Source organism: Pelodiscus sinensis, chromosome 4, assembly GCF_049634645.1.
Source record: "Pelodiscus sinensis isolate JC-2024 chromosome 4, ASM4963464v1, whole genome shotgun sequence".
NCBI classification, from domain to species: Eukaryota; Metazoa; Chordata; order Testudines; family Trionychidae; genus Pelodiscus; species Pelodiscus sinensis.
The window spans coordinates 69,319,151-69,342,987 of record NC_134714.1 but is presented as its reverse complement, the minus strand read 5'-3'; the positions used below and the strand labels follow the sequence as shown (position 1 = coordinate 69,342,987).

Here is a 23,837-nt window from a genome sequence, read left to right as displayed (position 1 = left end):
TCAGTATTGCAATGCCTATCTGATTTAGGAGTCTAAATCTCATTTTCAAAAACGATTTAGGTACTTAAAAGCCTAAATCCCATTGAGTCAATGCAATTTTGAGACTATATTAAAGCTCATTAACAATTTGTTAATGAGCATCAGCAAGGAATACATGGACAGTTAGCTAGCTCATGGTAGGCTAGTAAGGAGTATATTCAAATACCAGCTTGCCACAAACAAAATGTTTTTGTGGACATGCCCTAATTCCCTTTTGAAAACGAGTTAAGCTCCTAAATCAATTGCTGAGGACAGCTATTCCTAACTACCTTCAGATCTCTGGCCCAAGGTCTCTTTTCTACATTATTACTTTCTAGCTATATCCTCCCAGACAATAGCCATGTTTGGGAATTGCCTTACATTTTTTTCACAATGAATTTCATTTTGGTATTTTCTAGACATGTTATTTTTCTGTACTCACATGATGTTTGTCACCTTCCCCCAATTTGGTAGTGTTTGTGAGTATCAGTAACATAACATTTATTCCCTCTCCTAGATTAATAACAATATTTAAGACCAGAAGACCTATCCTAGATTCCCGAAGTATCTCACTACATTGACACCCCCTCCCCCTCCATGCCTCAGACTAATATTTTGCCCTACTGTTAGCCATTTTTACAGGCCTTCAGTCAGTTTTTATACTCAGGTGCTTTGTCGTATCCAAGCCGATTTGAATTAATTTTGAGGTTCTCTGTCAAATCCAAATATATTCTAATGTGCTCCTGTCATCTGCTGATTTTGCAACTGACTAACTGATTTATTGGAAATTCATTTACTAGGATATGTGCAGGTTTATTTGAGGGCACCTGACTGCTCTACCCATGTTCTTTTTATTGTAGAGAAGTCTAAAGCCCATAGGTAGGCTTTAGTTCATATGAAGCCCCAAGCTGGTTTCATCATTAGGGGCAATTTCGTCTGTTTTTGTCTGCATGATTCAACCTTTATACTGCCCTCTTCTGGGTCACAAAAGGACCTTTAGAAACCTTTTTTTCTTGTATAAAAGTGCTTGCTGGAGAGGAAATCTAGTTAAAAATCCTCCTTTTTCCTATTAGGGAATCTTACAGGGTTGCCTGGTCCTCATTCTCTTTATTGGTGAGCATGGTAGAACCCCTGGCAGCTGTATTTCTGTAATAATGAACAACTTAGAAAGGATATACATAGGGGAGGTTTTACAAGGATGGTTTACTAATTTCTTTTTTTTAATCCCAGAGAGGTCTTGCATCACATGTTTTTAAATACTCAGGATTTTAAGAGAATGCTTTTGACTAGCCATAAATTGGTTAAAAAAGAATGAATTATTCATTATTTCTAATAAAGCTTTGTTATTCCAGAAGGCAGCACACTACAAAAAGCTCTTCCACCGTAAAGACCCACGAAATACCTATTGCAATGCAGGTGAATAATGTGACAACCTATAAACCTTCTACTTACTGAAACATGTAAATGGTTCAACAACTAGATATGGTTTCTCCTAACAATCATTGGTTTGGAATTCATGTTAAAAAGGTGAAGACACACTCAGGAGTCTCCACTGAACTTTTTACTATCTTGTAGATACAGGCAGTCCCCGAGTTACGCGGATCCGACTTATGTTGGATCCGCACTTACAAATGGGGCTTTCTCGCCCCGGAGCTCGCAGGCAGCGGGACCACCCAGAGCGCAGCGGTCCCGCCACCACGACCTCCGGGGTGAGAAAAACTGCTCTGGGTGCCCCTGGTCTGCTGGGGACCGTCTCCAGCAGACCAGGGACACCTGGAGCAAAGCCAGGGAGGCAGAGGGGTCCCGCGCCTCTGAGGCTTTGCTCTGGCAAAGCCTCAGAGGCGCGGGACTCTGCCACCGCTGTGGCTTTGCTCCCGGTGTCCCTGGTCTGCTGGAGACGGTCCCCAACAGACCAGAGGCACCGGGAGCAAAGCCGCAGCGGCAGCGGGGTCCCACGCCTCTGAGGCTTTTGCCACAGCAAAGCCTCAGAGGCGCGGGACCCCTCCGCCTCCCCGGCTTTGCTCCGAGTGTCCCTGGTCTGCTGGGGACCGTCTCCAGCAGACCGGGGAAACCGGGAGCAAAGCCGCAGCTAGTGCGCCCCCTCCCCCTCCCCCAGCAGACCAGGCTTTTGTTGTGGACCCTGGGGTAGAGCAGCTGGGGTGCTGCCGGGTTGGTCCTGCTGGGACCTACCTGGCAGCCCAGCTGTTCTGTCCCAGGCTCCAGATTCAGCCGCTGTTGAAACTGATCAGTGGCTGATTCCAGGAAGCTGGGGGCAGAGCAATTCTGCCTCCAGCTTCCTGTAGTCAGCCACTGGTCAGTTTCAGCAGCAGCGGCTGAATCTGGAGCCAGTTCCGACTTACATACAAATTCAACTTAAGAACAAACCTATAGTCCCTATCTTGTACGTAACCCGGGGACTGCCTGTACACTCATTAATTCCATTTTATTTCAGTCCCTCCAAGCATAATTCTTGATTGCACCTCCGCACCATTATCCAAATATAAATATTTTTAAAACATCTCTCTTTGGATCCTTAATAGCTTTCTTGTTTTCAAGCACTTCAGATTCTCAAACAGAAGGCTCCAGAGAAGACCAAAGTATTATATAAAGGAAAACTTCAGGGTGATATAAATTAATCTTCACTGTCTTTAATTACAGAGAATTTAAAAAAAGCTAAAAACTCTTGTATCTTATGTATAATGAAAACAAGTAATTAACAATCAAAAGAAAACTGCCACCCTGAGTATAATGTTTAATACTTATTATCTAACATAATAAACCATATAATGGAAGTTTGCCTTTTAAATAATTAAACTTCATAATAAGTTCTTTTCTTATGCCAATTTTGGGGGAATTGTTTAACCAAGCAATTGTTTCCTTCTGTTAGAGAAGGAAAGTCACTGTATTACCCAAATTTATGAATGTCAGTCTAACGCTTTTGCCCTGTTATCCAGTTTGTATCCCTGACATCTACCAGATCAAACTCAAGCGGGAGACCTCTTACCTCAAAACATTCTGCAAGCACGCCCTAAAATGGTTTCAAAATGAGATATTTGCATGTTAACTTTCAGAGTAAAAATGTTCAAACTGTTGGGAAACATCAAGGGATAAAAATATAGGCTGTCAGTGTCTTTACTCAGAGCTACCCACTGACTCTTAAAACTCTTTATAAAATGAAGATCAGTTCTGTACAGAGGCATCTCATCATAGAGCAGGAAGTTAATAGTCCTTCTGAACAAATCTCTGGTATGAACAAACTGCTGTGTAGTGCATTTGGTGCTGGATACTGCATCACTAAAATATACTAATTTAGGGGGAGTACAGGGAAAAGCCCATGTTCATAGGCTTGTAAGTCAATCTTGTAGCCTATGTTAAGGGTCTGCTGCTTCTCTTATTAAAGTCAGCAGCAAAACTTTCAAGAAAAAAATGGATCTGACTCTAAAAGAGTTAATACATATAGCATAACAAAGTGATAGCTAGATGGATAAAACAAAGTATAAACACTCTGAAGATAGAGAAATTATTGAGCATAATAAAAGAGGGTCAGACTAGAATTAAAGGATGAAGTTAGGAAAAGAAAACATAGCGCATCAGAACAGACTTCCTGGAAGTGAGATGTCTGCAATTACTTTCCAACAGTGAAATTGTGGAAGTGCCATCTCTTGGCATACTTTAAATTAAATTAGACAAACAGTTAGGATGGATAAAAACTGATAATTTTTTAGATTGGATTTGTAAATCTTAAATATCTTGAAAAAAACTTTTCAAATTGAAATTGACAACCTATGTTAGTCTAAACTTACTGTAGTCTATAAACATAATATAAATTAAAAAGATAATATTAAAGTAGCGTATATTTGCTGCCAATGTTTTATAGAAAGCCAAACCACTGAACTGATGGAAAATACTAGCTAAGTACCTGCTAACCAGAAGCAAAATGCAGGACTATGTAGCGCTTTAAAGATTAACAAGATGGTTTATTAGATGATGAGCTTTCGTGGGCCAGACCCACTTCCTCAGATCAAATAGTGGAAGAAAATAGTCACAAATATGGTTGTGACTATTTTCTTCCATTGTTTGATCTGAGGAAGTGGGTCTGGCCCACGAAAGCTCATCATCTAATAAACCATCTTGTTAGTCTTTAAAGTGCTACATAGTTCTACATTTTGCTTCAGCTATACCAGACTAACACGGCTACATTTCTGTTACTATTCTGCTAACCAGAGTTTGCTGAAGTGGTAAATCAGCTGTTGGGAGCAAGAGTCTCTCCTGCAAATGCAGAGAAAATACTGTCTTCATTTCAATTTATTCAGGTAGCGTAGTTCAATGACTAATTCTAAATTTGGAAATCTCATGGTTGGGGACAAAGCAGAAAAGTTAGTTTTTCTGTTTCAAATGATGAATAATAGTGAGGAGTAAGAAGATAACATCTATCATAAGACACAGCTCTCACCCTTTCAGGTACTGGGTCACCTCCCACAATCTTTGATAGTTTTCAAGTACCTGCATCAACAAGTCTTGGGTCTGATCTTGTTACTTCTCTATCTCCTTCACTGCAGGGGGCAAGCTTGGGAGCATTTTGCTGCCTTTTGCACAGAGTGCTCAAGGCAACTCTGTAGTCTTTACTCTTTCTATCTCACCTCAGGGATTTCTGTTCTACACTGCATTATACACTTCCCCCATGTCTGGGCTGACCTGGTAGGGCTTGTCATCCCTGTCAGTCTCCCGTGCTGCAGGCCCCTGCTTCTTCCCTGCAGGGGGAAGGCCCGCTTCTCCATCAAATTATCACAGGGTGCAGCTCTCACCACTGGACTGGTGGTGTCTCCTCTGGGTCACATTGGAGATTAGCTTGAGACCTTGTCTGTGGTCAGCACACGCCACTCAGTCTCTGCTTACTATCCCACTTTCCATGTCTGGAACTTCACTGTCCTCCTTCCTAATTCAACCCATTGGCTAGGGCACCACCTTCTGAGGGTGAATATCTCTGTCCAACAGTCCAGCCACTTCTTCTGTGGAAACTTGGGGGAGACCTGGGATCACCCATTACTCTGGATCCTGACCCAGTGACCCTGTAAATAGCAGTCTCCTGCTGTACCACTTGAAATCCTGTCAATGCTGCTTTTCCCTGGGCCACTTCTCTGAGGCCCCAGCACGTTCTTCATCCTCACATCAGGGCAAACTAATAGATATTATGATGGAGCATTTAACCTGCATTGGCACAGAGGGGGGTTGATAAAGTCCTGCATAGGAAACAGCCAATCAGAGCATAGCAGTCTGACACAAAAAGCACTGCAGGGATTGAGGTACAAATCCTTGGATATCTACTTTATATCTGCAAGTATCCACATCCATGGATACAGATCTCCACAGCTCATTTTTACGGATGCAGATACAAATTTTTTATCTCAAACCCTGCAAATTTGTGGTTATTCATAGGCAGGGCTCAACAAATCACTGAATCTAGAGTGGTGAGTAGATTTTAGCCAGTCACCCTGTTCACCAGCGGCGCGCACATGTGCAATGCGGGTCTTGCGCATGTGCGGTGCGGGGCTGGTGAGTAGGTTTCACCGCTGTTTGTCAAGCCCTGTCTAAGGGTAACCATATCTGTGGATGCAGATATCTGAGGCTTATTTTTGCAGACACAGATACAGATACAAAATTGTGTATCCGTGCAGGGCTCTATCAGCTACTGCTGCAAGGGAGTAAGAACCATGTCCCTGGAGGGCTCAGAGAACTGTCAGCACCTTGGACAGAGCAACTGCTAGCAGGGACCAGAAGAGCTCCCTCTTAGGGGAGTACAGCAGACTACATAGGCTACTACAAGATTGACTTACAAGGACAGAAGTAAGGGTGGCAATATTCTGACTCTCCTAAAATAACCTTGTGACCTCTTGCAACTTCCTTTTGGATTAAGACTCCCATTTTGAGAAATGCAGATCTTCCCCAGAAATCTATATAGTATAGAATAGGGTAAAAATGCAGAAAAGATCAGATGGGGGGGGGGGGGGGGAGAAAGGGTGTATAGTGTTTTTCCTAACAATCTGGTGCAATCCTATGTTGGCAGGGTTATGAATTCAATATGTCTTTTCCGTCTCTAGATTCTTTGATCCAATGTTTGCAAGATTTATTATACACAAATTCATATTGTTGGAACAATGTCAAAAACAATGGAGACATGCCTTTTTTTTCAACACAGCCTATTACAAAACATTTTTCAAGCTAGAGCTAGAGAGAATTAATATAATCTGGAAGAAGTATTACAGAATGAATCTCAACTCCTGCTAAATACAATAGACTCCATCTCAGAAATGCGCTATTATCTCTAAAAGGCCAGCATAAAATTATTTTCTAAAACAAAGCATGGGGAGCAGATTTAAGACTAATCAGAAAAGGAAATGAACAGAGAAAAACATGCAGTAGTGTAATAAGTTTACTATCCCATCTCACAGACAGTTACTCTACCATCCTACTGATGGGAGTCAAGCTGAGCCTTGCATGTGACCTAACAGCATACTCCAAGCTAATACTGATCAGGTGATTTAATTGCCATTAGTGACAGCAGATATGAAAGGGTTATGCAGGACTATAGAGAGAGAAGAATTCAGTCAGAAGGAAGGGCAGGTAGACATTCCCTTTCTGGGAAGAGCCTGATGAAGTCAAGCTGAAGAGCATATCATGATCAGTGGAACTGGATGCAGGAGGTCTACGTTCTAGGAGGGACTCTTATGAAACACCCAAAGATCTAGGAAATACGTGAAGTTAGGCTGGAAAGCAATGCAGCCATATAACCAGAACAGTGCATTGTGATTAATAATGCCTTACTTGTTCAACTGAACCTTCACTCAGCTTCACCCATTGCTATTGAAACACAGTGGCAGCATCTCTGCAGTGCAGCAGCTGGCAGACTGAGCCATGAAACTGTCTGAAGGTGCAAGAGCCCTGAATTTTGCAGACACATGGGAAAATGTGACCTCATAGTAACTAACCCAAAAAATAACAGCCAGTACCAACCATACCACAGACCATACAAACCATGAATCTGATCAGAGTGCCACACACACGCGGAATTCCAAGAACAATGGAGACAGTTTCCTAAAACACATGGGGATGTTTTCAAAGGGTAAGGAGTTCCTCGAGAAAAAGCTGTGACTAATAGATCCTACAGTCATGTGTTTACCACAAAGGAAAATGCCAATGGCACTACATAATCCAGTATGCAAGGAGATCAAAAGTCTTGGGGTATCATAGCCCCTGTGGAGGCTAGTAGTCTGAGTAAGTAGCATAATAGGTGCTAAAGAAGCCATGAGGTACTAAGTGGCTGCAAAGACCCAGAGCCACTGAACGAGGCATTAAGAAGATGCTACTGTGCACTTCCCACAATTGATGACCTCTTCCCAGAATTTTCCAAAGCCAGAAATGTTATGGTCTGTAATGTGAGGAAAAGATTTTGGCACAAAAGAATGAATAGAGAGTCCAGTAGGCTGATGACCTTTGTTGCACCATTTGTTTCTCCAGAGAGCTGCATATGCTGATGGGCATAAGCCCATCATCAGAGGTGTTCTAGAGAAGATTCCCCTAAGCTCTGAGGAAGGACTGTGTGAGTGGAAAATGTTTGCAGGTAATACCATCATTGTAAGTAAACAGAGCAATGATACAGAAGCTGAATGAGACCATGAGAGAAAACTACAAGCTTTTCTACAGAGATGGGAAAAGACAAGAATATGAAACTGAACCCAGACAAAATATGACAGAGTGAACATGCATTGGACAGCTGCTCATAGCATAGGGACTGAAACAGATTCCAATGTGATCAGGGCAGTCAGAGACATGCCAGTCCCAGTGCATGCAAAGGAATGATACATTCCTTGACAGGAATGATACATTTTCTGTCCGAGTTCTCTCTACCCCTGCCTGCAGTAGTGGAACCCATAAATTGGATCACAAGACAGGATACTGAATGAGACTGGGCAGATCCCCAACAGCAACCATTTGACACACTGAAACAAATAATAATGTCCTGAAGTACTACCAACCAGGAACCTCTTCCCTTGACAGGTCAGCCTTTGTATTTGCAAGTGGTAGGGAGTGAGACAGAGTGGCTTCTCGTTGGGAGGTGTGTATATATGCACGAGTGAGACATGCTGGGCACCAAGCAGGAAGCGTCATGGGCAGAGAAAGACACATAAGATGGTCACATGGCTTCCCCTTTAGCTTGTGCTCTCCCTTCCCCCCAGTATTCTGCCAGGGTGGGAATCAGGTGCAACTGAGGGGGGCATGCCTAGGAAAGGCACTGGCACTGAGCACTTCCACTGAGTCCCACTAAGTGGTGCCCACAACAGGGAAGTGAAACTGGGCTTGCAGTTACCACAGCTCAGCAGTGGACTCTGTTTGCAAGGCTGCAGAAGGTTGCCTGAGGGAATGAAGGGTGGAAAGGCAACAGGGGCTGCAGCACTATAAGTGCAGACCAGCCCTTACTTCAGTGGCTGTTATTTAAGACCCTTCTGAAATACTGGCAGAATGGAAAAACTGTTATCATAGGATGAGCTATAGGGAAGTAAATTCCTGTTTAATCAGTTAATTGATTAACCAATTAAGCAGGATCCCATGGGCAAGGTAGTGTTCCAGCCCAGCTGGACAGGGGATTGTTCCAGCCTAACTGGTTTGGAGCAGCCCTCCACCCACAGACAGGTCCCCGGCTGCGCAGGACTGACAGTTAACTGGTTATTGGTAAGCATCACCTGGCAAGAGTTATAATTACTGTGTTTCCAGTTAACCAGTTACCAAGTCATATCCCTAATGAGCTATACTTGCCAATTCCTTTTGCCCAGAACAGCCAGAAAGACTTCCGTGACATAATAGAGCAAATATAAGTGCCAACTTCCTTTCTACTTGGAGAGTGCTTGACCCCCACTCTGCTCCAGGCCTGCATCACTCCTTTCCTCCATACCCCAAATTCCTGCCCCACCTCTTCCTACCCCCACTCCATCCCTTCCAAACACTGCTCCATCCTTGGCCTTGCCCCACTCCATCCCTTCTGCCAAAGCCCCACCCTGACTCTCCCCAAATGTGCCATATCCCCACTCTTCCCTCTGCCCTCCCAGCACCTTCTCCACACTGTGCAACAGCTGACTGTGGTGTACAGGAGGTGGTAGGAGGAAGGGAAAGGAGTTGATCAATGAGACTGCTGGCAAATGAAAGGCACTGAGGGGGATGGGTGAGAGCTGGACTGGTGGTGAGTGCTAAGCACCTACTATTGTTTTCCATGGGTGTTCTAGCCCTGGAGCCACCCACGGAGTTGGCATCTATGAGAGCAAGATAGAAGATGCAGAAACAGAACTTAATTCTGACTCTTAACACTGCGTCTAAGCCATGCTGCCTCCTCCCAGCACAGAACACAAGGTAAGTAATGTTGTGCATCAGTAGCTCACACCAGAACAAGAGCAGCTGAATTGATATTAGTGAATATTGTTGGGCGTTTTACTTCAGTTAAGGAAAAAAGTTAACTCCCACACATTTTACTGCAAAGGAGAGAAGTTGAAATGTTTCATACTGTGGTATTTTTAAACTGTTGAAGAAATGTATTTCTAATAGCAGAAAAGCATAATGGACAGCATCAGATAAAATACAAGTGTGCACACTTCCTCCTGGGTAGTACAGGAAAGGTAGAACACCTTAAAATAGTCTATAAATGAATGTAAGAGCAACAGTCCAATTCATAACTATCAGAGCAAGCCCATTATAGTTCCTAGACTTTTATTGAAGGTAATAGGATGTAATTAAGCAATGAGAACATTAATTTCCCAAATGTAATCTAAAAATAGTGTTCATTTAATGTTGAACAATGCCAGATTGAGCTCAAGAGACCATCTAAATGTAACACAAACTTCTGCTACAAAAGCATCTTTTAATGAGGGAATTCAGTATTCATAGGCCATTTCTGCCTGTAAGGGGAAGGTGTGCGGGGGGGGGGGGGGCACCCAGAGGAACAAGGAGGGGCATGAGGAGGCACCGCATTTACCAATTACAATTTTGGTGGGGGCACAGGGCTATGGTCTACCTCCTGAATACTACCACAAGTCACCTATGTCACTGTCTCTAACACTTCAGTCATTGGTCTTCTTGAGACTGACAATAAGGGAGGAATTTGAGCTGGTTTGTGATGTTTATTCCAGTCCAAAGGGAAATAGATTGAAACCCACCAACGCACTTTACACAATCCACCCAATGACTCAAGTGTACCTTTACAGAAACAGCATGTGGCATAAGTTAGTTTATTTAAAGCACACAGAAGACAGGCATAACGACCCAGTATAACTACAAAAGGAAGAGTTTGATGTGTTCCATAAAATGAAATCAGTATTACTCTTGTTAGAAAGACTACTGTCTTTCAGATTGCTTATTATCTTGCTTGTCGCATGTTATGCAAGGTCCTTTCCACAGTAAATTTCAAACAGGAATTAATTCAGAGAAGTCCACGAGGTCATAGAATCATAGATTAGGGTTGGAAGAGACCTCAGGAGGTCATCTAGTCCCACCCACTGCTCAAAGCAGGACCAATCCCAACTAAATCATTCCAGCCAGGTCTTTGTAAAGCCTGGCCTTAAAAAAACTCAAAAACTATAAGGATAGAGATTCCACCAACTCCCTGTTTCCTAATATCCAATCTAGACCTCCAAAGGTCAGACTTTGATGGTCACAAAATCATGGAAATTCAGGACTGGGTGGAACCTTAATAGGTCATCTAGTTCAGACTTCTGCACTGAGGCAGTATTAAGTATTTAGTCTAGACTATTTCTGACCTAGGTTCCCTCTAAGCTGTGTGGTAGCACAGCCCTGCAGCTGCTTAATAAGCCCTGCCCAGCCAGGGACTCAGGGCTCATGCACAGAGCTGCCTGGCTGGGGAAGGGTACTTCTCCCTCAGCTACAGCAACAGCTCCCTGCTGGGTACAGAGCAGCGAGTCTCTCCCAGCCAGTAGGGAGGTAGGTGTATCTATTCTACTCAACCCATCTCCCTGATTGCTGCGCTGCACTTCACCGTGGTGGTGGTGGCAAGCGGAGTGATCTGTCCCCGCAGCAGGCAGAGAGATGGGCAGAGGGGAGCAGGCTTCTGGGTTAGTCTAGCTCCCACTGCCATGGTGAATCTGGTGGGGGCCAACCATGCTGCCACCCTGCTCCAAGTCCTTCAGTAATCCCCAGGTTGTGTTGCTCTGCAGAGATTGCTTCAGGCAATAGGTGCAATGGGGGCGGGAGCAGATGGAACAGGGATGAGAAGGGGTGGAGTGGGACAGGACTTTGGGGAAGGGATGAGTAGGAGTGTGGCCTGCAGAATTGCCCCAGACCCCATGTCCCTGCTAGGTACAGTCCTGCTGGTAGTTAAGAAGTTTTTCCTAATGTTTAACCTAAATCTCCCTTGTTGCAAATTAAATCCATAACTCATTGTCCTGTCCTTGGTGCTTATGGAGAACAATTTATAACCTTCCTCTTTATAACTACCTTTTCAATACTCGAAGACTTATGTCACACCTCAGTCTTATTTACTAGAGATGTTAATGTATGGCTATTTAAACAACTAACCGATAAGCCTAGGTTTATCGGTTAATCCAAACAATTACACAAAACCTTCCCTCCAGCTGCCTCTGATACAGAGGCAGCAAGGGCGGGGAGGTGGGAGCCACTGTCCGTAGGAAGCTGGTGTTTAAGCTGGCTCCCTGCATGTGCCAGTTCCCACAGAGTCACCTCCCAGTATAAACAGGAAGCTGGCTTTTTATCAGAGGCACTAGTTGCAGGTGCGAGGGGGGCAGGCAGGAGCCAATATACGCATGGAACAAGCTTTTAAGCCAGCTCTCTGCATGTGCCAGCTCCACAGAGCCACCTGCCCCATCACTGCATCTGAGACATACCGGAGCAGCATCTATCCATGGAGAGAGCTCAAGTCCCCTGTGGACATGGGCTGCTGTTGCTCTGTGCTTCTGCCAAAGGCTGGTCTGCATGGGGAGCCAATTTTTAAACTTTCTCCCCTTGTGGACCAGCTCTAACTACCATCCCACGCTGCTGCCTCTGATAGAGAGGCAGCAGCAGCACAAGGTGGCTGGGGGCCCCTTGGTAATGGGGCCAGGAGTGCACTGGCTGCCAGCCCTGCCCTGGGAGATTATTTTAGTAACTGTATAACAACTAACATTTGTTGCAACTATATGGTTACTAAAATACATGATATCTAACTCTCCCATTATTGACTCTTCTCCAGACTAAACAAACCCAATCTTCCTTCACAGGGCAGGTTTTCTAAACCTTTAAACTTTTTTTTCCTCAATTCTCCTCTAGACTTTCTCCATTTTGTTCGCCTCTTTCCTAAAATGTGGCACCCAGAACTAGACACAGTACTCCAGCTGAGGCCTTATGAATGCTAAGTAGAGTGAAAGAATGACTCCTTGCCTCTTGCTTACAACACTCCCACTAATATATCCCAGAGTGATGTTTGGAACAATTGACTCATACTTTGGTTTGTGATCCACAATAATCCCCAGATCCTTTTCTGCAGTACTCTTTCCTAGACAGCCATTTCCCATTTTGTATGTGTGCAACTGATTATTCCTTAATTGTATTTGTCTTTATTGAATTTCATCCTATTTATTTCATCCATTGCTCCAATTTGTCCAGTTCATTTTAAATTCTAATTCTGTCTTCAACAGCACTTGCTACCTCTGTCACCTTGCTATTCTCCACAGGGTCCTCTCTGTGCTATTATCCAAACCATTTTTTAATATATTGTATAAAACCAGATGCAGGGCCCAGGACCCACAACAATCCCTTCTGGCCTTACAGTTGATTAAGTATGTTCATGTAATCACAGGCCTTGTGCTCTCAGCTCCGTATGGTCCCTGAAAGGAACCTCATTCAGTGTGATAGCCTATCCCAGGAGGTCAACTATGTGCTCTTAAGTAGAAATTTTGTATTTGTCCTTTCTTTAGCCCTAGTCTTGCAAACATTTACACATCCGTTGAAGTTTATTCATGTGTAAAATTAAGCACTTGCATAAGCACTTCCAAGAGTACAGCCTTAGTTTGTTGTTTCTCTTAATCTGATATAAACATCATTCAGATTGAAAGCATATGCTTAGAAATTTTGGTACAGAATATATCACATGGTATTTGAGTTTGGGTTAACCCTCAATGAAAATAAACATTTAGTTTCTTTGCAATAGTCCCTAAATTTTGGATATGCTGTAGTAAACTTCAGCATATCCTAAGGTACATGAGACAAACCATGTAGATGAGGTTGGAGCTAAGGGTCTCCCCTCACGCTTTCCTGAGGTTTCCTGCCAATCCTGGTGATAAATCTAAAGAACTGACTAAAATTTGACTCTGCTTGTTTCCTTTGCTTTTGCTTTTTCCTTCTTTGCGCATTTTAGAACAGTTCATGATAGATGGAGGCTTATGTTATTGTGTTGCCCGTTACCTCCTTCTGTTATTGATTCAGATTTCAATAGCAATTAAAGGATAAGGATTTGGGTCCATTCTGTTAGGAACCATAAAAATACATTAGAAAAGACAGCCCCAGACCTAAAAGGATTACAATTTCAAGACAGAAGATGGATGAAGGGGATATAACGTACAAAGTAACTGATCTGGATGATAAATACTCATTAAGATGTATTAATGTTTCTTCTGGGAAGGGAGAGAATTTTCTTCTTTGTTTTAATATGTGTATATCTACTTGGTGAATGGAAATGGGGGAGAATGAATTTCTGAATGAATCTGAGGAATCAAAAGAAGGGGAGATCTGACAGGAGAGGAGATGAAGTCTTGGGAATGGGGATGGAAATGAGTAAAGAGAGGAATGTGAGCCTCAGTGATAGCTAGAGAGGGAGGGGATTTTTGATAGAGTCTTTGGATATTGTCCAGGGTCAGGTGTTCCACTTGCACTGCTTGACAGAAGTGAATCAAAGATATGTCCCTCAGCAAATCGTGATTGCAGATCTCATGTGAATATAAACTTTGGATCCATGTAGGTAGGCCCAGCTAGTCCCTGCCTCTTCCTCTACTGCAGTGGTCATCAACCAGTACATCGGGATCTATCGGTAGATCTTGGAGCCTCTGACAGTTGAGAGCTTCCTGGCCAAACCAGTCAGGATCAAGTGCTGGCACTTCAGTTGCCCCTCCACCCAGTCATGCTGCTCCTGCCCTCTGCCTTGGAGCTGCACCCCTGAAGCCTCCTGCTTGTTGTGTACACAGGGCACCCACTTCTGTTCCCCATCTCCACACTGAGAGAAGGGGATGGAGGGAGCTTGGCAATGCAAATCTCTGTCACTAATTCTCACAAACACCAACTGTCCTTCACTCTCTTCTCCTGACCCAACACATACGGTGGGGGATGGGGAGGTGTTACTACTTTTACTGCTTGCAAAGTGTGTTATTTTGGGGTTTTGACTGGTATGTGCATTTCATAATTTTCATTTCTCTTACGCTTAAATTTAGTGAGTTTTAAAATGCCTAACCTGTTGTTAAAATGCCTAGGTTAAAATGCCTAATCTGTGGCTGGAGTAATTATTTCTATGGTAATTGCTGCTCCTAGAAATGGCTGGTATGTCCCTGCAGCCAGGCATGGTGAAGGAACATTTTGGTGGATTTTTTAAGAAGATAATGACTGAACTAACTCTAACTACTATAAAAACTATAGAAACGAACTAATCAACTAACTATAAACAACACTCGCCTCTCAGTGCTGAAAGGATTTACACAAGACGGAGCTGTTTCTCCATCTGTGCCCGAAGATAGGAAGAACTGGTGGGAGCCAGACTGTGCAACCAGAAACTGCACGAAAAGCCACAAGATGGCCGCCGCGCACGTGCGGTCCGGCAAACAACAGCTGAAACATCTCTGAACTGTGGTGCTGGGATGAGCCCAACACCCACAGTGGAGCACCCATGAGGACACTACCCAAAGAAGAAGTGATCTTGTGGTTTAAAAGGTTGGAGACCACTGCTCTACTGCTTCAAGAGAAGTTTAACCTGTCCAGCTCCAGCTGTTAGCATCTTCCTGCCCATGCATATGAGGGGAATAAGGTAGCATAACTCTGTCTCCTAGGAATCAGGACCTCACCAAGAAAATTCATATTCAGGACAGTCAAAGGAAGCCCACAATCATGATACAGCACTACACATCACTAAATCTGCACAAAATGTTCTCACTAGGGCTCTTATAAGATGCTAAACAGAGAGTATGTGATCAGAATGTATACAGCTCCTTTTATCTCACAGCACTCCAACATACAGATAGCACTGCTGAAATACTTCTACTAGCTGGTGCATAATGAGTGGGAAGGAAAGGAAATTTTAGGCAAAGATAGAAGGCCAAATCTCTTCCCTTCTGAAGAGGGCCAGGAGATCTTATTGTCCACTCAGAAACTTCCCCACATTAAGATGCATGGTATTCTGTCTAGAATACCTTGGAAAGATAAAGATAGGAGTCAAACCTGATGTAATCTGAATCCATGTTCCAAGACAGTACGAGTACTTCAAACTTGTACTCACCAGACCAACTCTTTGACATTGGAGATAGCAGAGTTCTGGAAAGGTATCAAGGAATTTGAATGGCTAAGTTAGACTGATGAAATTCAAAAGTGCTTTGAAGTGCAGGCTCTGAATGATGAAGACAATGTACAGGGCTGGGTTCAATTCAATGAGATCTTATCAGTATAACAAGGTATACAGGGGTTGTCAGCAAGGATGTTAAGAAGCGTGTAATTCATTAATAATGTAATTGACAAAAACTTGTGTTGACCACATGATTAACTGATAAGGGTTACTAGTGAAAGCACTCCGTCCCAGCTCGAGTTGGGACCCGGCATCAAACACTGCTGCGCCTCTGCATTGTTAGGGGACTGGAGAGCTGGCATGCAGGCAGGCTGGCTCAGTCCCAGGTCGCACCAGGTCCTGGCATAACCCCCTGCTGCGGCGCTGCATTGTTAGGAGACTGGGGAGCCACCTTGCAGGAAGGCTGGCTGAGTCCCAGCTTGTGCCAGATCCCAGGATAAACCCCCACTGTGACTGCATTGTTAGGAGCCAGGGGAGCCAGCGCAAGCCGGGACTCAGCCAGTGTCCTTGTGTGCCAGCTCGTCAGTCCCCTAACAATGCAGCACTGTAGCAGAGGTTGATGCTGGGACCCTGCACAAGCCCAGGATTGAGCCAGCCTGTCGACCAGTCCGCTAAAAACTGCACTTGCAGAACCATGGTGTGTGTGTGGGGGGGGGGGGGGGGGAAGATGCATGTAGCCAATAGTATTAAAGGTAAGCCCCAGCTTATCAGTTAATTGTTTAGTCGACGACGCTTTTACATCCCTAGTTCGTTAAAACAAATGGGATTGTCAAGATAGACTCTTTTAGTATCTGTTAGAGGCTGATAAAATCCACCCCTGATGTTCATATATTTACAGGCAGTCCCCGAGTTACGCGGATCGAACTTACGTCGGATCCGCACTTACGAACGGGGCTTTTCTCGCCCTGGAGGATGTGGGCGGCGGGACCGCCCAGACGCACCGAGGTCCCGCCGCCCTTGTCCTCCAGGGCGAGAAAAGCTGCGTCGCGTCTCCCTGGTCTGCTGGGGGGGGGGGGGGGCAGCAGACCAGGGAGATGCGGAGCAAAGCCGCGGAGGACCCGGGCGGGACTGCGGCGCATCTGGGCGCTCCCGCCGCCCGGGTCCTCGGCGGCTTTGCTCCGCGTCTCCCTGGTCTGCAGAGTGAACAGCGTGTACGGGTCAGCTGACAAGGCTGCCAGCTCGCTGACTCTTCGAGCAGAGGTGATGGCTAAAAGGAAAGTAACTTTCATAGTCAGAGTCTGTAGGTCACAGGTTGCCAAGGGCTGGAACGGTGGACGGGTAAGTGTATCAAGGACCAGTGTTAGGTCCCACGGCTCCGGAATAGCCTTGTGCGGTGGATAAAGATTGATCATGCCTTTCATAAATCTCTTAGAGATGGGGTGGTCAAACACTGAAACACCGTCTATATGTGGATTAAAAGCTGAGATTGCAGTCAGGTGTACTTTCAATGAAGCGACTGCCAACTTCTGCGAATGTAGATGGAGGATGTAGTCCAATATGTGTTGGATAGATACACACAAGGGGTCCATGCCGCGTGAATGGCACCAGGTTTGGAAGCGGCACCATTTATAACAATAAGACCTTTGGGTCGTTTGATGTCTGCTTTGTATCAGGATGTCCCTGACCGCTTGTGAGCATTCTGACTCTGAGCTCTGGAGCCACTGAGGAGCCACGCTGTGAGGTGGAGACAGTCGATGCTCGGGTGGAGTAGAGTGCCGTATTGCTGGGAAAGTAAGTTGTGTATGTGTGGAAGTCGTTTGGGTTGAGACAACATCCTCATGAGTTGTGGTAACCAGGTCTGGTGACGCCAAAACGGTGCTATGAGTATTACCGTTGCAGCATCTGCCAATATCTTCCGTATTACCCTCGGTATGAGGGGAAAAGGTGGGAAGGCGTATAGTAGTTGATACAATCCCCAATTGAGAACAAAGGCATCGCCTTTCGAACTGAATCCCATTCCGGTCCTTGAACAATATAGGCGGCACTTTTTGTTGCATCAGGTGGCAAACAGGTCTAAGTCTGGGTACCCCCAAGACCGAAAGACATCGTGCACTACATTGTCAAGGAGCTCCCATTCATGCTGCTGATGGAAGGTCCTGCTCAGAGCGTCTGCAATGGTATTGCTCTTGCCGGGGAGGTAAGCAGCCGTAAGCGTGATGCCATTCCGAATTGCCCAATTCCATAGTCGTATGTCCTCCGCACACAGGGACCGGGATCTGGCACCTCCCTGTCAATGTATGTAGTAGACCGTGCACATGTTGTCTGTTAGGATCTGCATGGTTGTACCACGGAGGTGTTGAGCGAAATGGTGACAGGCATTGTAAACCGCTCGGAGCTTGAGAAAGTTTATATGAAGCAGGGATTCGTGTGGTGACCACAGTCCCTGTACTTGATGATGTTGCATATGCGCTCCCCAGCCAATAAGGGAAGCATCTGTAGTAACCTGGAAGGATGGAGCCCGAGCATGGAAAGGGACGCCCGCTAAAGTGTTGTTCGGATTGAGCCACCATGCGAGGGAGTCTCTCACCCGGATGGGGATAGGAATAAGACTGCGTGTATCACCTGTGACTAGATTGTAGACTTGAAGAAGCCAATGTTGTAGGCATCTCATGTGAAGGCAGGCATGTGGAAAGACGTAGGTTGCCGCTGCAATGTGACCTAGCAATTGGAGGCATGTAAGTATGGAGTCCACAGGAGTGGTGAGTAGGACATTCGCAAGATCATGAATGGTTTGAGACCTGTCGACCAGTAGGTAGGCGGTAGGGGTGGTGGAATCCAGCCTCGCCCCTATGAAATCGATTGTCCAGGAAGGCACGAGAGAGGATTTTGGCAGGTTGATAATGAGGCCTAGGGCCTCGAACGTGTTCTTGACCACAGCTACCGCCCTCTGTGCCTCAACTGCTGAGTAAGCTTTTATGAGGCAGTTGTCGAGATACGGAAAAATCATGATCCCCAAATGTCTGAGGTGAGCGGCTACGACTGCGAGGGTTTTTTAAAACACCCTTGGGGCCGCTGAAAGTCCGAAAGGTAGTACGGTGTACTAGTAATGGTCGTTGCTGAATGTGAATCTGAGAAATCTCATGTGTGCTGGGTGGATGGTAATGTGAAAGTAGGTGTCCTGAATATCGAGAGACACAAACCAATTCCCTTTGGTAAGAGACGGAATGATAGAGGCTAGGGTAACCATCTTGAATCTTTGTTTTGTCAGGTAACAGTTGAGCTCCTGAAGATCGAGGCTTGGTCTCCACCCACTGGACTTCTTCTGTGTGATGAAGTAACGGGAATAGAAGCCTTTGCCTCTGAACTGATGTGGGACCGCTTCCACTGCTCCGATGGTAAGTAGTCGCATGACCTCCTGCCGCAACAGGAGATTGTGAGAGGGGTCCCTGAAAAGGGATGGGGAAAGAGGGTTTGAAGGGGGAAGAGTGGTGAAGGAAATAGAGCCGTTGTCACCATTCTGCTACTACCAAGACATAAGTCGGATCCGCGTAACTCGGGGACTGCCTGTATTCCCAGATAACAGTCCTTTACACTAGCCTGAGCCCCATTAGGATGTGATCAGTGAACAGCGAGGAATTTGTCACATTAACAGAAACAACCCCCCATCCCAAAAAACAGGAGTCAAGTTAGTGGCAAAATGAAGTTCTGTCTCTTTGTCCGAATATTAGATATGATATGACTCATTAGCTTGACATAATGGCAAGATTCTTTCTAACAAGGCTGTTTATTACACCCCCCCCCCCCCCAACCAACACCTTTATTTTATCAATGAGGATTTTTCAGCTTCCTTGCTGCATTACATAGCTCTTTCATATATCCTTCCTTTGAATTGCCTTACTGAGGCATGGGATTTGCATATGGTTGATAGACTATGTCACTCTGGTAACCACATCTTTCAGGATATTTCCAACAGACAGTATCTGACTCTCTACCAAGGTATTTCTCATGTGCCCATCTCTGTGGTATCTGAGTGCCATGTTGCCAAAACTGCCAAACACCAGGGGCTCCAGGTGCAAATGCTAGTGTGATGTTAACCTGCTAATGCTTTATTGTCTCCTGATGTGAAATACAAGCTGCTTTGACTGACAAAGCCCCTTATTTAGACAGCTGCTTAAGCCACATGGGAGCTGGTGGGGATGGGAATGACTCTCTCACCTTTCACTGCAGTCCTGCCTGTATCAAATTACATAATTTGTCATCTCTCTTCTTTCCTTCTCTATTTACAGGAAGCCTTCCTTTGCTGAGTACCCTTCACAAACATATGCATATTATGGACCCAGGCAATTAAGCTTTGTGCTATATCCCCTACAGGTCAGCTAGGCTGCCATTAACAGGCCACATGACAGAAATAAAGGTCCCCAGAGGAATAACTTCTTCCTCAGCAGAGGGAGAGGGCATATACTTGATGTGGATCTAGCTTTACCAGCTCTATCTTTATAAGAGGCCCGGAAGAATTTGGGTGTGTTCTCCAATGGGACAGAGAAGAAGGAAGAAAGTGGCATGTGGCCCAGGTATTTTGTTCCCCTGCTAAGATCCACTGGAGGAGTCCTTGAAATAGAAGTTAGGATAGACCTAGTTGGGCCATTCTAGCCTCTGCTAAACTCTGAAAAGAAGACATACAAATGGCCTTCTGTCCTATTACTTTTGTCCACCTCTCCCACTAGGATCAACAATGTCCCTTCCTCAAAATGGGTTGGCTTAAAGTTTAGTGCAGATGAGAAGAAGAAAGTTACCTGTTGCATCTGGGGCCTTGCACTAGAAAAGGTCAACAAAATATCTTCATAAAGTTTTCTTGAACTACTCTGCTGCCACTGTGAATTAATCCCAATCTAGCCTTTTCTATTAAGTTAGATACAACAAATTCTAAAAGCAAGTCTCCAGAAGTGAAAGCAAGTGCATGAAATACATCCACTGCTACTATTAATGCTAACAGTGACAAAAGCAGTAAGTCGCTAGCACTGCACTTGGCCCCTTGAGTAGGGGCAGACAAGGACTTTGGGAAGGGAACAGAGAAAACGTGGTTCTTCTATCTTAATGGTAATTTATTAATAAGGATCTTATTCTCTTATCCCAAAGAGCAGGATTTGAAAATGTTACAAGTAAAGCAGGGCTGAAGAGGAACCTTAGATTCAGACATATCCAAAAAAGCAATTGGGCTAGAAGGAATTGCAGGGAGAATGAAATCCACCTGTTTCAGTGAGAAGAATAGTGCTGGACCGTGCTACACCATGGTTGAAAACTCTGACCCCAGCATGGAAAGTGCAAAGAACACACAAAAAGTGGAATGTGTGTATCAGTCCATTATTTTTAAAAGGGAGCTTAAAATGTAAAATAAAATATAAATCCTGAAAATCACAAGCTTTATGTTTTCAAGATTAAACTCGCTCTCTCTCTCTCTTTCAACGTGTAAAGAAAAACACCAAAGCTGTGAGATATTTGTTAAAACACACAGAAAGCCCTGGTGAAGTGAGAAATAACTTGCAGAGTAATTGCTAAGGAGACTAGAGAGAGTGTGTGTAAGCTGCTGTGCTACTGAGACTCACGTAATATGATGTGAAAATTATATGGAACCTACCTTTCTTCTTCTGTCAGAAATGTCCATAAAACCCAAGGTCATGACATGCAGCAGATCCTATGTACAGTCCTGATTAATGGAGTGATGCTTGAGCAGGTGAGTTCCCTTTCAGCTACCTCAGCTCTGCCATGAATAAGAATGGCAATTGGTCTCAGGGGATTTTTAGAAGGCACTGGGCTCAATTACATACCAAATGGAAAAAATATCAAAAACATGCATGCAAACAAATAGAAAAATCCAAATATGAGCCCTGCCTACTAAAACTTTCATTTTATTGGAACATGCTGTGATAAATGCATTGTGTGAGAGATTCTGCAGAGAGAGAAAAAAAAAGAATTTTCCTGAGAGATTGTTCTATACTTGAAAGGAAAGAGAGGACAGGCTTAACAGGTGAGAGCCGGAGAGTAGAATGATGTTCTACCCTATCCTGTCACATTTGAATCCAATCTGATGATAAAAATGGAAGAACTGTAATTTACTGCATGTGCCTCACAGAGATGCTGACAGGATGGCTCTGTTCGCCTTCAGATGGACAGAGAAGAGACTAGGAGGATAACAATCTACTATGAAGGTGTGTATGAGGCCTACAAGGGGTCAGGTCACTAGATTTGGCAGTAGAAACTTTATAACATATGCATATGGTGCCATGTCAAGACTCAGGTGTGAGTGTGCCACCAGTTGTCATTGCCTAGAATAGTAGGTAGTTGTCACTATACAAACACCTGCACAGACAGAATCATGAGACCAAGAACTTGGTGAGGATAAGAAAAATAAATTTGTTTGTAGCAGTGTGTGGAGTTCATCAGGCAAATTATTTAGCATGTGATTTCTATTCAGCTTGACCTGAGTATAAACAAAGATGACATGATTAGGTTAACTGTTGTGAACAGGGATTAAATTCTCAGAGTATTTCCTGGAGCTTCCCACTCCTACTGCTCTCACATGCTATAAAAACTTCAGAGGGGTAGGAAGGGTTTGAAAATATTTACTGGACTCTGCTCTGGACAGCTCCAGTTGAATTTAAGACTTAGTTGTGAATCACAAGCATGGTATGTGCAGTTTACTTGTAATTAACCTAACTGACCAACAAATATCACTATTCCTTTCCAAAAATATACAGAACTTTACCTTTATCTGGTTGGAAAACAAACTAGCAGAATATTACATAACCATATTTCAGGTCCTATTGTAATATGATCACCGCTGTAGTGTATTATATTGGACAATGAATAGGAGGATTGCATTTCACCTGTGCTTCCCACCCATGCTGTCATAAAAGGCAGTATGATCATTACTAAGGCTGTCCTGTGCTTTCAGTACGATCTCCTCCTTCAGTTCTGTTTATCACACAATGTAACTACAGCACCTCTGCCTTTATTGCTACCGGGGCATTTTTTACTGTTCTTCATGTTTTCTCCAGCTCAGTGGTGCTTCTTGCATGTGCACCTCACTCTTGTATTTCTCTGGTAGTAGTATAGTGAAATTTGAGAGGAGCATCAAGAGACAGAACGATAAAGGCAAACATCTATATTCCCTTTTCCTTTCTTGTACAGTTCAGGTGTGGGGTTTGTTTGGCTGGTTACTTTGGCCAGTAGCCAATAATCTTTCAACATTTGAAACATTATTTAAGTACCTTCAACAAATTTATGTAAAACACTCAGGTCACTTTTTTTATTCTTTTCCAAACACTGTAATTGTACAAGAGAGAACACAATATTGTAGCTGGGAGTAAGGAGATCTAGGCCTGCCATGGGATGACTGTGTGTGTCCTTGAATATGTTATTCAGGTCAACATTTTCAAAAGTGGCCTCTGATTTTAGAAGCTGCAATGTTTCTGTGCCTCTCTTGAAAACACTGAACTTTGGTTTCAGATTGCGGAAAATCTGCAGCTCCCACTGTCTTCAATTGCTTCCAAAATTGAGACACCCTCCCCCACACCTTCAGAAGTTGAAATTTTTCACTGTACCAGTTACACAAAAATGTATTCCCATAAATATATTTTATTGTAGATTACTATTATGCAGATGAAGGTCATAATCAAATAGAAATGTAAAACTGATAAGAAAATATTACAGTGGTGCACAGCCTAGCAGGTATTCTAAAATCAGTGCATGCACGCCCACCTGATAAATCTTATTGCAAACATACAGAAGATGACATCTCCAGTGACAGAAATATGATTGCTATCTCTTAATATTCTAAGAGTAGCTCAAAGCTGGTCAATTATGCATTCAAACTGCCCTAATCTGCCTTTAAAAAGTTATTCAGGATAAAGATCAAAACAAACAAAGTTCTCCTTCCCAATCACCAGCACAAGAGACAATGATTCTTTTATATATTTGGCCCATTTACACTGTACACTGCCTATCACAAGGCAACTCCATTCAATGAAAGCCAAAATACAACCCATTAAAATCAATGGCCAGTCAGTGCAGACATGCAGACAGTAACCATTAAACCATTCCCAAATCTGCACTGTCCTTTGTGGGTGATGAATCTGAGGAACTGTCCCGGATTTAAGTGTCATTAGACGAGGTTTTGGAACAAATAGAAAAACGTAACATTAACAAATCTCTGGGACCAGATGGCATTCATCCAAGGGTTCCAAAAGAACTCAAATGGGAAATTGCTGAACTATTATCTGTGGTTTGT

The 23,837-nt window shown here is 44.1% G+C and overlaps 1 long non-coding RNA gene across 2 annotated transcripts in view; it reads left to right on the top strand.

The window, feature by feature from the left end:
• LOC142829140 (uncharacterized) overlaps nt 1-23,837 on the top strand; it is a 62,040-nt gene that overhangs the window by 29,156 nt on the left and 9,047 nt on the right. Inside the window, exons 3-4 of one of the 2 annotated variants that reach the window (XR_012903469.1) lie at nt 18,819-18,945; nt 19,837-21,756. This is a non-coding gene — a long non-coding RNA (uncharacterized LOC142829140). Of the gene's footprint in view, nt 1-18,818; nt 18,946-19,836; nt 23,163-23,837 lie in introns of those variants that run through there. The other variant, XR_012903468.1, reaches the window with a different exon arrangement.